Below are 16,725 nucleotides of genomic sequence, written 5' to 3' on the forward strand. Positions count from 1 at the left end.
ACGCCAATATGACAATAACTTAAAGTTAACACGAGACTTAATTCATTAGCACAGAAAACGACAGTAATTACGAAAGTCATAAGTGTGCACACATACATATGTGCAAATGATAATAATAAGCAGTACAGAAACGATTTAGAAAGTATTTTTAGCCATGTCTCGAAATCGAAACTCTACTCAGCACTGTGAACAGCATGATTTCAGGGCTTATGTTCACAAGAAGTCATTTTGAAAGACTTTTAGGAAGATTTTTTAGAGAAAATCTTTCAATAAATAGTAATATTTAGTTATTTAATTTAAATACGGCCAACAACTGTAGTATCAAAAACAACCCTCAATTGGAAAAGGCTAATTCAGCAACACAAAAAACGTTCCAACGCTATACTCTTGTTTCTGTTTGGACCAGTTTTTTTATGGAATAAAATTAAATCCCTTGCTATCTGTGCTATTTCTTATCTGAGACTTCATTATACTCTACATAGGGTATTTTTGAGTTGGTCACGAAGTATGTCACACCCTGAAAACGTCGGAGACATGTGCGCCTGTCTGTATCACAGCGTACTAGTCCTTCAGTTTTTGTGACATTAATCTGCAATTTTGTCCTCTTCTTTCCAAAGAGCTGCTCATTTATCGAATCGCCGATATCGGACCACTGTAGCATATTCTGCCATACAAACTGATCAATCAAAATCACGTTCTTGTATAGAAAACTTTTTTATTTTACAAGATATCTTCATAAAATTTGACATGGATTATTTCTAAAGACCAAGCTATAAGCTTGGAATATAATTTTCAGATCGGACCACCATAGCTTATAGCTGCCATATAAACTGCACCATCAAAATCAAGATATAGATTTTGTATGCCCTTGTGTGTTAAAAGAAAAGCACTTGTGAAGTGTATTCAAGCTTCAGTGCAGCCAAAGGTAACGTTTGTTTTTGTTTTATTTTTTAATTTTAAATTTAATCTCAACCAGTTGCCAGCAATACTAACAGTTTAGGCTCGCATCCATAAATAAATTTATTCAATTTAGAATAACAGATATTTTTAAAGCGCATAAACAATTACAAACCAGCAGTCACAAATAAATATGAAGCACGCTATTCTAGGTATTTCAAATGCCACGATAAAGCAAGCGAATCGGTATAAGTGTAGGTGTGTGTGTGTGTGTACTAAAACTGCAGACGATAATAGCTGCTGTAATTACGCTAAAAATTGCGTTCAAAACAATTTGTTTCAATCAAATAAATGCCACTGGCATATATTGTCATGCCACACAGCTAAACATATATACATACACACACTTATTATAGGTATGTTTAGCAGCTAGACTGATAAAAAGAAAGGCAGATTGCTAGGCATGTAGCATGCAAATCATATTTGCAAAAAAATATATATATGTGTGTGTGTGTGTGAATAATTGTGTGAACAGTATGACTGACTTGCGGCAGGCACCCACTCATACATGTACAAAAAAATGTGTGTAGAAGTATGTAAGTGCTGCTGGCATTCGCTTAAAAATTTAATTCATTTAAAGCAAATAAAATAATAGCAGCAATTTTAATTTCAAATGCCAGTAACTCCTTGGGCTGACACAATTACATATAAACACAGGCTCGTAGTTCTCATGTATTATCATATATATGTACATATATGTTCGTATAATTGTGCAAATTCACTTCTTCGGAATCCGGTCAAGGCAGAATGAGGTCAACTCTATTAATAAACGTGAGGCGCACGCATATATATATACACACCTACGCAGCTATCTAACATCTCGACAGGCGCTTAGTTATGCAATCCAAGTCCAGGCACTTCTTTCGCCACTAAACTTAACCAAGCAACCCATTTCTTGTTTAATGCTTGGCATGGCAATCGCGTGCGGAATCTCATTTATCTCTAGTTTGACTCGTGTTTTCAAGCACACATATGTACACATATATACACACACTTATGCATACATGCTGTCTGCAGCAGCCGCTTGACTACAATGTACCACATCATCGCCTTCACCAGCGACGCTAACATCAACCACTTATCGCTGCTGGTGGCAGCCGACATTCACCATATTGTTGTTATTGTTATTATTATTATTGTTTTTCTTTTGTTGTTGCTTATTTTGTTATATTTATTGTTTTTGCTGTTGTTCAGGCGTTGCTATGCCGCCCACAGTGTCGCCAAGTGTTGTGGAGCTATTTGAGCTTCCAGGTCACTGCATCGCCGCATCCATTCGGCGGTCGCCGAACGGCAGGCGGTACAAACTTTCGAATGACATAGTCCATATTCGCAGCGCATAACTACTATTTCAATATGTACATAATGTACATATATACACACATACATGCTAGTTATATATGTATAATGCCAAACTCACTATGTCATCCTTCGTCTAACACAAACACACACACGTATTTTTACACGAGCATTTTTTGTTGCGTCTAACGTTTCTGGTGACACTAAAAAATTATCATAAAGCACATAAATCTTTTTGAGCAAAGTGCACGGCGTTGCCACTAAGCAAATATTTGATTTGCTAAGTTCACTGCTTCGTCAAAGCAGGCTATATTGGCAGATGGCCATATGTAGAGGAATATATTAAATGCTGGAACGTATTTTGATAAGGCACCTGGGTAAAGGAAGCTGATAATTTGTAAGGAAAGTGCATAGGTCCACGTAGTATCAGCAAAAAGTATGGCCGTCTTACAAGTTTTCAAAGTCTCCCGTTTCACATAGTTCAGCCAATTACTTAATAGTCCTTGCACAAAGCTTAACAAATAAGCCGAAGAGGAAAACCTTACGCTTTCGCCTGATTCTCGTTACGAAGATTATATAGCTGAAGAGTTAGTGTTTGAGCAACCGACTCACAGTCTTACTGCTTCCTTCGATAAGCTGAGTCGAAGTTTAGATGCAAATAAGAAGAGATTCAAACCTTATTCGAGATATAAGGTTATTCTTATAGTTCAGTACAAGTTCCTTGAAGATATACTGCCATTTAGTGAGTGCTCTGACACAACCAAAACCAACTGAATATAGTTACTTTGATTTGATTAGATGCATTTTATATAAAACCGTGAAAGAAAGCATCATAAATAATTTTAAGCGAACTAAAGGTAAGTAACAGCTATTTAATGAACTCGCAAAGGACTAAATCTATTGTAGTACATAGTCCAAGTGCGACACTTATCTTGAGGAATGAAAGATTACCGCATCTATGACGTTCGATTAGTAATCAGAACAAAGCCTCATTAATGATCAATGGTCGTCACTTATAGCGAGGAGTACCGACACAATACATTATCTAAGTAAGTTGAGTCATTCATCTGTATTTTCTTGCATAACTTTCGAAATTTGCGGCTTTCGAAATTCGTAGAAAAAACAAATATCAGATTGGAAAGAATTAGATGTGGAAGTCACTATCTTAGATGCATTAAATTTGAGGTTATATGTATTCACAGCGAACTTCCCTTAAACAGTCCACTCAACGAAGCCACTCACATTTAAAGTATAAGCAGCGAAATATATTATATATACATATCTATGTACGATGTATGGAAGATCAAATTTATTGTAGTATCGAATATTCAAATAAAAATAACTCAATTCAATCAAATAAAAGCCCACGTGACAATAAGGACGTAATATATGTATATGTATTGTATATTTAAATGCATATACCTATACATATATTTAAAGCTCGCGTGCAAATAATCACAATATTTAACAATCTTGCCATTGCGTGTGCACTATAACAAAAAAACAATTGCAAAATAATAATGACAGTTAGATAATGAACTCAAACTATTCTATTTATGTCTTTGACAAGCACTAAAATGCGTTGGCGTCGAGACACTGATTCGAGTTAGCATGCAAGTGGATGAATGAGCCACTACATACATTTGATATTATATATATAGTACAAAAATTACAACTTTAAATATCAAACCGACTGGTTCCCAACTAGTACACTCTATAGCACCATTTGAAATAAAATATAAAATTAAAAAATCTAAAACTTAATTTTTCATTCTTTAAATAGAAAAAACACATTAATTTCAGCTGGTCCATTTTGAACTAGTTTGCATTAAAACTAGTCCGAATTAGTAACTAGTTTAGTCTTTTTTGCTTTATAATTCATTGGGAAGTTAAAATAAAATATTTCAATTTTTAAAAAGTAAAATATATTCAAAGTTTTTATATTATTTCTAACTGGTTCAAGAGTAGTAGCCAAAAGAATAGAACCGAATTTGTCCAAAAAATTACTAGTTATAAACATTTTTTAGATATTTTAACACTAAAAAAAATTAATTTTTATTGCAAAGCAATTATACATATAGGAATCAGTTTCTCTGAAATATTTTCAACTACTTGCTTTCAAACTAATACTAATTTGGTTAAATAATAAATAACTTCTCTCAAACGAGTCCAAATTTGACTAAATAATAATTAGTTCAGTCTCACTGATTAAAATTTTCAAATTATTTAAATTTTTTATTATCTATAAGTAAAAAACATTAACAGCTTTTATTAAATTTTTAACTAGTTCAGAGCTAGGTACCGACAGAAAAGGTCAATAAAACAACTTGTTAAACTTTTTTGATACTGAAAAAATTTCTTATTTCAATCCCACACAAAAATATACAATTTCTTCTGGTGTCTTTTCAACTATTTCCAAACTAGTTACAATCGAACTAGATTGAATTCACAAAACAATACTGAAAAAAAATCATATTTCATTCGCAAGCAAAAATATGTAGGTTTTCTGGTCTCTCTGCAACTATTTCCAAACCAGTTACAATCAGACTAGTCCGAATTCATCAAAGAAATCAGCTAAAACTCTCTTAGCGTGCAAATAGAATATATATATATATATGTATTTTCAAGCACTAATCATAGCCTCTGACTGCCACTGACAGCATGGACAATGGCAGTGATATGCTACGACTTAGATGCATACATTCCTACGTCAGCTAATATTATAGTAAGTCCGCATGTTTGTAGCCATAAAATGCAGTCGTGCATAATATAAATTCTATTGTTGTGTAGCGTTGACAAGTAATATGGTTATATCTTGTGTGCGACATCAACATACTAATACATGGATGTTGCAGTCAACGCAACAGCAACAAAAAAAAGCAAGAGTACAAGTATAGTAAACCTAACGTTCGAGCTCGATGGTTGAGTGTTCATATGCATGTCAATGTTATCAAATGATGCCATCAACAACAACAACAACTCTATTACTTGTAAGCTTTATTTTTTAATTAAATTAAAATCCGCGTTTAACAGTAAGTTGATTCTTTTCACACTTTTAACGGCATACTTTTTTTTTTGTCTTCATTGTTTTTGTACCCAAAGCTCCATGTCTTTTGAGTATTATATATCACATACAATATGTCCAATGGTTCCATGTGAGTCCAACATCGATTTAGAAACCGTTGTGTTTACTTTTTTCAGGCCACGAAGTATAAATTACAGTGAAATAGTCGGTCAGAAAACCACCCTTATTTTTTTTCATGAATCCGAAGACAGACTTTTTACAAAGTATTCGTATAAAAGCTATAAACATAAGTCTGGTAAGGTTAAGTTTTATCGACAGTTCGATATTCTCGAAAAAGAAAACTCCTCAGAGCTCTAATATACTCAAAAATACTACAAATTATTCATATAACTCGATTTAAAAGGTCTAGCTAAACTACGGTGCTACCACTCTAAAGCCATATTTCTGAAAGACGAATAAAAAATACAATATCTTATAAAATTTTATACTACATGTCTTAAAATGATTATGAACCATGTGGGCTTGGAAATTTCACAGCTTACTATAGTAATAAAAAACAAGAGGGTCGACTAGTAGAAAATCGTCTATGTCAGTGGCTTAGATTCAACCAGCAACCGCCAGCAAAACTATTTCGAAAATATTTTTTGCTGTTTCTACAGCAAAAAGGTTAGGCGCGACAAAAGTAATGAACAAACCCACTTGGACAACTGTGAAAGTTCTTTACGATGCCAAGAACTCTATAGTATGGAACAAATTATCCTTTTAAATCAAAAATTTAAAGCGCTTAGAGCTTATCGCAAATTTTTTGAGCTAGCTAATATCGATAGCAGCTCATTCACCGGGTGCGCCGCAAGTATGACTATCGAGATTTTTCAACTTCAGTCTAGCGAAAGCTTGACAGTGATGGCTATAGAAAAAATAATATATGTATTAAAATATATGAGACCTTTAAACTGCTGAGTTTTAAAAAGCACTTTTACATTTTCCGGAGAGTTGCCACATTTACTGGCCTCGTTTATCCAAATAAATTTTATTAATTTTTTTATTTCCACAATTTTTAAACCTCATTTGATAACCTGAAAACTTATGCGTTGGTTATAAAAAAACACAATTAGACTTCCCGCACACATAATTTTAAAATTCGTCGCGTTTCTACGCCATGCGTTAACCTCAATTTTTCAATTTCATAGCTGCACCACTTAAGCGCTTAATCGCCGTAATCGCTGTCAGACAAACTCAACGTTACCTGTCAACATGCGTTGGTTGACAGCTCGGCCATTCTGCGCGGTAATTTCGTAATTTTCTAATTACCGCCAAGCGTCTAATTGACATGCAACAAAGCGCGATAACCGTAATGTGAAGCGAGCAACGTGCAGGCCGACACAAAAGATGTCAAACGGCTGTCAGCTGCGTTCTATTGCCGCCCACAACTCATTTGATATTTGCGGCAGGCTTTTGGAATCTCACAAGCACTTCCTAACAGGTGAGCAAAGCCGCTCGCTTAAGCCACAATTATGTGTGGAGCTGAGTAACGGACTGCCACCTGTGCATTATGTTCCGCTACTACTTCCGTTAAGCCGAGTGGTCGTGAGTAGCTGCTTTTGATTTCCACTTTGCCTTCAATCACGACAACCGCCGATCATATGCTTTTTCATGCTCGCTACTCTCTACTCTCGACTGTTCGTTCTTCCTGCTCATTTGAGGTTACTTGTGTGCATTTTAATTACTCCTCACTTCATGGGCGTTGTTGTTGGTTACGTCATATCCGTGCAGCGTTGCTGCGTGCAACAGCTCGAGGTCTCATGTTGCACATCGGCATGCACGGAACTTCGTGCTAATTTAAAGGCATTTGCATGCGCATTCCTCCGAATTTCTTTCTCTTTTACTCACTCTTTCTTTTCTGCTCATACTTTTAATTTTTTCACAGTCTTAATAGCATTTAAAGTTCTAACCGCTTTGTCATATTTCATTGTATAATTTAAAGTAAGTCAAGTAGCCACTGACATGCTAGTCCAAATACAATATTCCGTCAAATTTAATCAATTAAAATTTACTTGCTCGTATGTAGATGAGTATTTCATTAATTTGCTTGATATTATTAACCCAGTTGACGGAGGTTAGGTTGGCGGAAATTACGACTCTTAATTGTTTCACTCAGTAAGATGTGGAAAAAAATACTCAAACTGAACTCTGCTCTAAAGGTGCATGCCTTGTCTTTAAATTTAATTTTATTATTATTTTAATAAACAGAAAAGACAGAAGATCCCATAACCTCTCGGAAAAAATGTTCCGGTTCTTACACTAACCATTTCACAGTAGATGCTTTAGCTTTTAAAAGCACGTTTCACTACTAATGCTCAAAAATTTATTTTCATGCGTTATTGAGTTTTCAAAAAATTACTTCAAAATATTGAAGATGTTAAGTTCTCAATTGATCCTTGCTCTCTTTTATAATCTTTTATCAATAAAAGGCCAATAAAAGATCTTTTTTTAAACGACTACCATTACTAAATGCACACTGCTCTCAACAATAGGTTTTATAAAAGCTTCCCAGCACATCCTTAATTATTTCAAAATCTATCGCGGTGAACCAGAACACAGCTTTTAGGTTAAATGTTAAAAATACGACAAACTCCCGAAGCCCATTACCTTTTTTAGCATTCGAACAGTTCGTCCTATATAAGATCTTATATTAATCGATCATTATTACTAACGTCACCACCATTAGTAATAAGTAAGTATTATAAAAGCATCCCAACACATCTTATCTGATTACAAAATCCATCGCGAAGAACTAAGTTACAGTTTTTAGGGTTATGTGATATACATATTACCAACTCGAGAGGTCATATTTTTGAACAATTCGCGTCTCTTGAGGTGAAACAAATAAAATATAAAGTTATATTTATATACCTGTGGTACTACATATTTTCTCTCTAAGCAGCTGTCGAACAAGTGACTCGATTTTCTTTTGGTTCGCACTTCACAGAAACTTACTGGGATTTTCCGTTCTTAAACTTCGACGAAAAAAAACAGGCAATGTGTTGTCTGCAGAAACAATTTGGTATAATCTTTGGAAGGCATAATGGACGAAAGTTTTACTAAATGACAGTTGGAAGTTAGTTCCAATGCAGTTTCTTTAAAAGGATCTTATGTAAACCACCAACTTGACCTTTTTTTCTTATACCGATTCTAAGAAAGCCATGATTCTTTGGCGGGTTATCTTACAAGAGACCACTGATCGCTTTTGCAGTTTTCTATCAGTTTGATGGTGCTCCGAAATCCGGAGTTCAAAGCATAGTCAAAGCATTGAGTTACGTCAGCTTGAAATTAAGTTAAAAAGTGAAAGCGATCTGTCTTCCTACATATATTGGTATCGGTAATGCCGACATGGTTTGGACTTATACTGGACATAATTCTTAGATAAATTTCTTTAGTTGCTTAATTGCATTTTTTACATATTTACATTTTTAGACTTATTTACACATATTCTGCGGAGTTAAATTATTCTAGATCTTGCGATTCAATAGACATGTTCTCAAGATTTTGCGTTTTATACCTACTCTTAACATAAAAAATGCTCGCTGGTAAGATATACAGATAGATGCGAAAGTTGAGTCTCTTTATAGTTAATTGAAATTCAGTTAATAGGAAGCGATTCAAAAGCTCTCTATTAAGGAACTTTTCAAAGCCCCAAACTGATTTTTGGACAAGAAAAAACGTTCGATAGTTACTGTCATTGCAAATTGGACACATATCACATACATATTTAAATTTGAGTGTCATAAAAACTGTCTTGCTTGCAATACGAGAGAAAACTGAACGCACAGCTGGCTCTTGCGAAATAAACAAAAAATTATTGAAGTAAACAAATTCAATTCAATTGTATGCAAATTGTCAAAACACACCGAGTCCAAACAAAAACTTCATATCAATAAAAGGAAACAGCAAACATATAAATGCTTGTAATAAATCACGCACAAAAAAATTAAAACATATGAGGCACTCTGTGTTGTAGAAAAACGTATGTATGGTATATTGCCCAATAAAAACAAGCAATGACTGACAAGCAATTTATTTCTGCCCATTTCTACTGACTATTAATGTTGTCGCATGCAAATTGTACTGGCGATGGAGCATTACATCATTTGCAATGCAAAAAAAATCAAAAATAAAAACTAAAAAAAATACAAATAAATAAAGTTAAGCTGTGTAACAAACAAATAAATGAACGAAATAACCGAAAAACAAATCATTTAAATTTAAATATAAATAAATCTCACTTACATTGCAATTATATAATATATATCTGTAGGTATGTATGTGTGTATATATTATATAAATACATTCATTACGCATAAGTGCTCGATTCGTTAACTATTTTTGCTGTCACGAAAATTCGAAAAGTTGTCGCCGTAGTGCTGACCTTAAGCTATGATTTATCTTGTGGTTCAAGGTGTGCCTTATGAGCGAAACATATTCACGAGCCTTCATAAATAGTTACATAAATAAATAGATTGTGCTTAGAACAAGCTGTGCTCTAGAGCCACAAGCATCCACAACTTATGTGGCTTAGCTTGTGTAAGCTGCCAGGCAACCCACTTAACCTTCGCCCGACAACGGAGCAAGTGAAAATAATGCCTGGAATATGCTCGACACTCAGTAGGTAGGCTGTAAAACAATGCATGAGTATGCGGTTGGAAATGTGTGCCAAACACACAGGAAAATATGAGTATAAGCTGAGTATAGCCATATATGTAAATATATCTGTGCACTTGACCCGAAAGCAGTTTGAAGCACAGTGTTGTTCTCTGAAGGGCTAAGCTGAGAGAAATTGATAGAAAAAGTGTTTCTAAGAGTTCGAACCCGTCTAGGTACATATTTCAGCGTTTTTTATTCTAGTGAACAGTTTAGGTTTCGAAACTTGCTCAAAATATGCTTCTAAACTTTTTTCTATTCCTCTTTTTATTTTATTGCTTACTGTAGTTCTTAAAGATGCTTTAACTATTGAAACTAATCTATAAATTTACTTTATCTTGAACCAAAGAACAACTATAACTGCATTCGATAATAATTCTTCTCGAAAAAGTAACCAATACGACCCAGTATAAAATTTTTGGAAAGTCGAATCAGTACGAAGATCCGGCTCTCTTTGCGCTAAGACGACAGATCTATCGTTTTTATATATGTACGATACCTCTCGTATCTCTGACACCTCTTATTAGAATAACGTATTCAGCAGCGTTACCACTTATATAAAATATTTTCTTGGTAAAGTGTACCGAAAAATCATTAAAATTTTACATAATATATTATATTCTAAAATTTTCTACTGACATATTATAGTTTCTTGAAATCTGACAACCCGGTTCTACACTTCTTTTATTAAAATGTTTTATATCAATATTATAAAGTTTTAGTTTTTATATATATATTGCATACATACATATCATTAAATTGTTTTTATATTAAATCGAGACAACTGGCAACCCCTTCATACACATTTTTTATTTTGAAAAACTAAAAAGTGACCGTATTAAATGGCGTATTATTATATTACTGTCTAATATATTATTTTTTAAATTTTTCAATGGCGTTTTGTAATTTCTTATAAGTTGCAACTCTATTCCACATATTTTTTATTACAATATTTTATATCCATTTTCTAAAAAAAACGGGCAACCCTTCCGCCAACAATCTTTTAAGGAAAATGTAAAGCAACAAGTATGTCGCATTTTTCGTGATCCTGAAATTATTATTTTAGTTTTTTTTTTTTGATTTTCACACACACTGTATTCTCAACAAATTACTGCAACACTAGTAATTATTGGCAACGACAATTTGCCCCGAACACCCAACGACTGCAATAGAGACATATATTTATTGAAATATACAAAATTGCATACTAACATAAGTACTTGTATGCGTATATATGTGCTATATTTATATATACTTGTAGAATGCAAATTCGTGCACTCATTACTACAGCAACAAACAACCAGCCTCGTGGTAACGAATATGAATATGACTATCTCCGGTGCACCACTAAATGCTCGGGTGGGTGCGAGTGCGAATGAACCGGGCAAAGTAAGCAATTGAAACGAATGGTTAAGCGATGTAACCCCTGCAGAGACATACCTATTTACCGTTGCTGCAGTTCAAGGTGGCTACATACAAATATACATACATGTATATGTTTGACAAAGTATAGAGCATGGCTTGAGGGCAGTGAAGTGTTGGGCGGCAGCTTCCTTTGCCGGCTACTCATTGCATATTTGCATATTTTCATACATTATAAAAACAATGTACTTATATATATATGTGTGTATGTATATATATATGTTTACATATCAGCGATTGCGATACTTTTTGCGCTTTTGGGGTGCCACCTACCTATTGGACTCACTGCGCATCACTTCGACAAACATATATTCACAAATATTTTTATATACATATGTGCTTATACTCAAGTGTATTTGCTGTCATTCAATTGAGCATTGGACATTCGAGCAACTTTCGTTTCGATATGCTTGTTCTCACATATTTTTCATTTCTTTATTTTTCCTTTTGCATATTTGCATATTTTATTTCACTCATTTTTCAATTGGTCAGCAAACACTTAATTTCCAACGCTGTCATTTAGGCAGTTGTCTACTCGTGGTTCAATTTAAATATTATTGTTTTCATACAGGGTGTATACATACATACATAAGTAAGTATGTAGAAATATAGGATTTGTGTCTGTGTGTCTTGTGAACTTATCTTCGACTCAATGAAATTTAAATTTACAATCGTGCAGAAAGGAAGTACTAATGACTTTTTGGGGGTTAAGTAAAGGAAGTGCTTTTTGATATACATGCATACGTTTTATATACAGAAACGATGGCTTATTGACATAATTTGCGCAAAACGGCTGACTGCCATTGAAATTCTCTTCGCACATTTTTTTTTAAAACTAGGTTTGTTGATAAATTTTCATAAAAAAAAATAAAAAGAATAAACTGAGATTTTGTATATTCATAAATATCATATACATATTTATTTACTGGTACTAGTATATGTAAACTTAGTTTTTATTACCAGTCCAGGTTAAATTTGATCAGATGGTTTATAGATTTAACTTACCGAAAAATTTTAGATTTAGACCCCTAAGTAGATATTTGATTTCCTAAAAATAAAAATAAAATATATATATTAACATATATAATTTATAATAATAATTTTCATACACCACCATGACCTGAAATAATTTTTAGAAAAATGTAAAAGAGTGATAAAAAAAATGATAAAACCAAGGTTAGTCTCACAATATCACATACCTACACCTATTGTAAAAAAACTTGAAGATACAACCCTGGTAAAAGATTTTAAACAGTAACAGCTATTGAAAGCAAAACGGTTTTCCGATGGCTGCTTGCGTTCTGTCGTTGGACCTATGGACCTCCAGTTCAGAAAGCGAACTTGTGCGTCTGCCAGATCCTTATGGCCTAGGGTGTATCATAAGAGGTCGTCCGAACTACTACTAATGGATTACAAAACCAATCCCACCGAAAAACTGAATATTGTTCAATAGGTTTCTGTCTGTCTCTATCGAAATGTGAGAATTTTTGCCCTGTACTCAGGTTCGCTCGAGTCTAATGAGGAAAAGTTCATACTAAAAAACTTCTGTTTTGAAAAATCCTGGGAAATTCTCTCATAACATAAAAATCTAAGATTTATGGAGGAAAATATCGCTCATTAAATAGATGACAATTTAGTACTTAACTCCATCTTATAAAACAAGAGCTTTAAAACACTTTTTCTTTCGAGATTTTATAGGAAATTATCAAACAATAACTAGCTTAATTTGTATTTTAACAAAACAGGTTTCAAAAGGTTTGGAACGAGTATGCGAATGAATATTGAAAAATAGAACACTCAGATCCTCACTATGTACTATGCATTATCTATTCAACGGGCTGCTCGAAACCGAACTGTGCGCGTAACCGTCAGATTTCCTCAACATCTTTTTTCTATCGAAGGAAAACATTTTCGGTACAAAACAAGGCGGTTAGAACACCCATAGGGAAGTCTGCCGACATAAGAGAGATAAAAATTGTTGCTCAACTAACTTATGCGCCAGATTTGGTGTGCTGTGACTTTATTCTGTTATCTAAACTGAAATAATTAAATGCTTCCAAACTTTTGACGTCCTAAACTGCGGTTTTCTTAATAATCCAAATCCAAGTTTATTGCATCCACGCGACCAAAAAAACGTCATAATATTCTTATATAAAAAATCTAAACACCATTCTCAGCTAATATTATCATAAATTATTTACAGTAAAATCTTGAAAGCGAAACAAACGAAGCTCATTCACTCGACTGATTTCAACATTCCAGTCCCAGAATAGAACACGAATCTTAATGAGTATCATTAAACCAAACTGGCACACAATAATATTAGCATTTTATTAGTGCTTATTAATTTGCAAAAACAATAGCAAAAATGCATTGAAATGCAGCGAAATAAGTAAACAAATCAATACAAAGCCAGGCTTTCACAGATGCAAAGAAATAATCGCACGATCGATGAAGCGTCGAATGCAGAAAATTGAAATGTCAATAAATGAAGCGATTGAAACAAAGAGCCCAGCATAAATTATCTTTATGGCGGTTGGTTTTCAAGTGGTGCAAAAGTGATGTGGAAATATATATGAAATAATATTGAGCTGAAAAGAGGCACCTCTGGATTATTGGCATATATTTCTTACTGGTTTGGGACGAGTTCAAAAAGGTTATGAACGAACAGTTTAACTTCAACTTTAAACTGCTTGCTATATTTTAAGTCAACTATTCTTAAATGACCAAACTAATTGTTACATTTATTGATGACTGCTTGCAAACTGGTCCACAAAGAATTATTTTCAACCAAATGCGAACTGATCCCATAAGAGATACTATATTTTTGTTGAACCTACCAAAGGCCTTCTGCAATAATTCTGCTCCCGAAAAATTTCCCTAAACTATTAGATATCTCAGCTTACCGCCGAGTTTTCCACTGGGTTATGGCAATGGTAACATAACACAATCGGTGTTCATCACTGGCGCGATGGCTAATGAGTTTTCTAAGGCGAAAAAAATCTAAAAAATATTTTAAAGCAAACATGCTAAAGTTGCCAACCGTTGCAAATAATGGAACCACCAAAGAGTCCACATTCGTGGCGCAGATGTGACAAAGTGAGCCACTCGTTAAAGCGTATAAATAAATAGCCATAAAAAGACCAATAAAAATTAAGAGGCTGGCAAAAAGCAAAGCGCGGTATTTATGCTACAACAACAGTAACTGCACTAAAAGCGCTACACAAAGACTTCGAGCAAATGAGCTGGCAAAATAAATGCGCAACTGTTGTAAGAGTTTGCGACTTCGTGCGGAGCAAAACGGTAGTTGACTTCAAGCATCGCTAGCGTACTGAAACTAGTTTTCATGGCAAGACACCACAAAAAAAAAAAACAATTATAAGAACATGGAAAAGCGACAAAAAGTGCTGAATCAGCGCGATATGCGTTGTTATAAGCTTTTTATGCTGAATTTGTGCTCAAAAAAATTAGGTTATAATTAAAGTTACAATATAATGGTAATGCTTTCAAGTTGAAGCAAACAAAAATATGGCCGAAGACATTACAGCGAACACAGCTCAGTTGGTAGTCTTGCATGATCTTTCACTTTTTAAGCGTGAAATGAAGCGTGCATAATCGATAATCTAAGCTTAAATGGAAAATACAGTGAGCAAAATAAGCGCTTAGAGCAACAGACATTCGTACCACAGCTGTGAATTACCAACTAACAGCTGTCTTCATTTTGGCAAATTTTGGAGCATGTCGAATCGAACAAACAACTGGCTTAATCAAATAGAGAAAGGATTAAAGCATTATGAAGTCAACTTTCACAATTCATTTCACAAATTATTTTGAAAGAGAATAGTATTTAACTTTATCGCATGAAAAAGTGGCGAATCGAAGCCTGCTCAAGTACTTAAACGGTAAAAAAGCCTTTTTGCTTGCCTATTGGTCAAACATTTACGCTCTCTTCATTAGCATTCTGATGAGAGAGTTATGTGCGTTATATGCTTCGAAGTATGCATTGAGTAAAGTTTGCCACAAAGTTTGTAAAACTCAGAAGGAAACGTCGGAGTCCTTTAAAAGTACAATATGTATATAAATATAAATTATCACCATGACGAGCTGAGTCGATTTAGCCATATCCGTCTGTCTGTTCTTCTTTATGTCTGTATATCGATTAGAAAATGTTTACACGTGCTTTTCTCGCCAAGAAGCTGCTCATTTGTCGGAAACGCCGATATCAAACCAGTAGAAGATACAGCTGGCATACAAACTGGTCGATCTAAACCAAGCTCTTGTATGACAAACTTTTTCATTAGACAAAATATATTTACGAAATTTATACTATAACTGGTCGATCAAAATCAAGATAAAGATCTTTTTATACCATTTTATGCTATAAGAAATGCAACTGTGAAGGGTATTATAGACATTTTTTCTTACTAAAAGATTTTCTTCAACTTTGAAATTCTCCGGAACTATTCAACTGAAATATATTTGAAGTTTCAGAACTGTTCAATGTAATGTGAGTTGAAGATAGGATCAACAGCTGAGCGCACGAATAACGGTCATTACTTAACATCTGGAATGATTAAAGACACATCATTTACGCTGTGGGTTACACAGCACATAGTTTAAGTCCATCGCGTTCAATACCGTTATGTATTAAAAGCTTCACTGATTACAGCGCATTCAAAACGGCGCAACGGTATTTTACTCGCTGTAAATTACAAGGCGGTAGATACCTGAACAAATTCGTTTCGACTGAGAAACGCCAGCGAAGAGGCGATAGCAAAAAAACAAAAAAAAAAACTAAAAAAGAAATATGCTTGTAATCGCACGATTAAAGACTAAACGAGGAAGAAAAAGAAAAATGTAATAAAAATCGTAAAACAAAAGGTAACATTTGTAAGCAGAATTATGCAGCACCGAGAACAGCTACGAGCGTTATCACACACACACACAACAAAGCACATTTTCTTAGCATTTTTATTTTTAATAGCAGTTTTTTTCTTGCCTTCGTCGTAACCAAGAAATTTCATCGACCATTAAAAATGGTTCGTTAGTTTTTTTTTCACTCGCAACATTGTTTTTTTTTTATTCTTTTCTCTACGCCAGCTTGACTGACTAATGGTTGGCCGTTTGCGGTACTCTCCTTGGCGATAGCTTTGCTTGGAGTACGCCGCCTGGTCGACGGGTCGTTTCATTGAACCTGCACCGCACTGAGCTAAGCCACACTCACCGCCAACATCGCGCACTTTTCATGTTGCATTATTCACGCTTTTTTGGACTTAAGGTGCCGCAACATGCGGTGCTTCACGTGCTTTATTCGAACCTCTGCTTAT

At 34.2% G+C, this 16,725-nt stretch overlaps 1 protein-coding gene across 6 annotated transcripts in view; it reads right to left on the reverse strand.

The window, feature by feature from the left end:
- Positions 1 to 16,725, reverse strand: part of uzip (beta-pore-forming protein unzipped) — an 86,075-nt gene that overhangs the window by 41,044 nt on the left and 28,306 nt on the right. For 5 of the 6 annotated variants that reach the window (XM_036374759.2, XM_036374760.2, XM_014246617.3 and 2 more), the window contains exon 3: positions 12,404 to 12,446. The exons of the other annotated variant lie outside the window; for it this stretch is intronic. The gene's annotated coding sequence lies outside the window, so the exon portion shown is untranslated. The remainder of the gene's footprint in view (positions 1 to 12,403; positions 12,447 to 16,725) is intronic. 6 annotated transcript variants of the gene reach the window in all.

Source organism: Bactrocera oleae, chromosome 4 (genome assembly GCF_042242935.1).
Source record: "Bactrocera oleae isolate idBacOlea1 chromosome 4, idBacOlea1, whole genome shotgun sequence".
Classification (NCBI taxonomy): domain Eukaryota; kingdom Metazoa; phylum Arthropoda; class Insecta; order Diptera; family Tephritidae; genus Bactrocera; species Bactrocera oleae.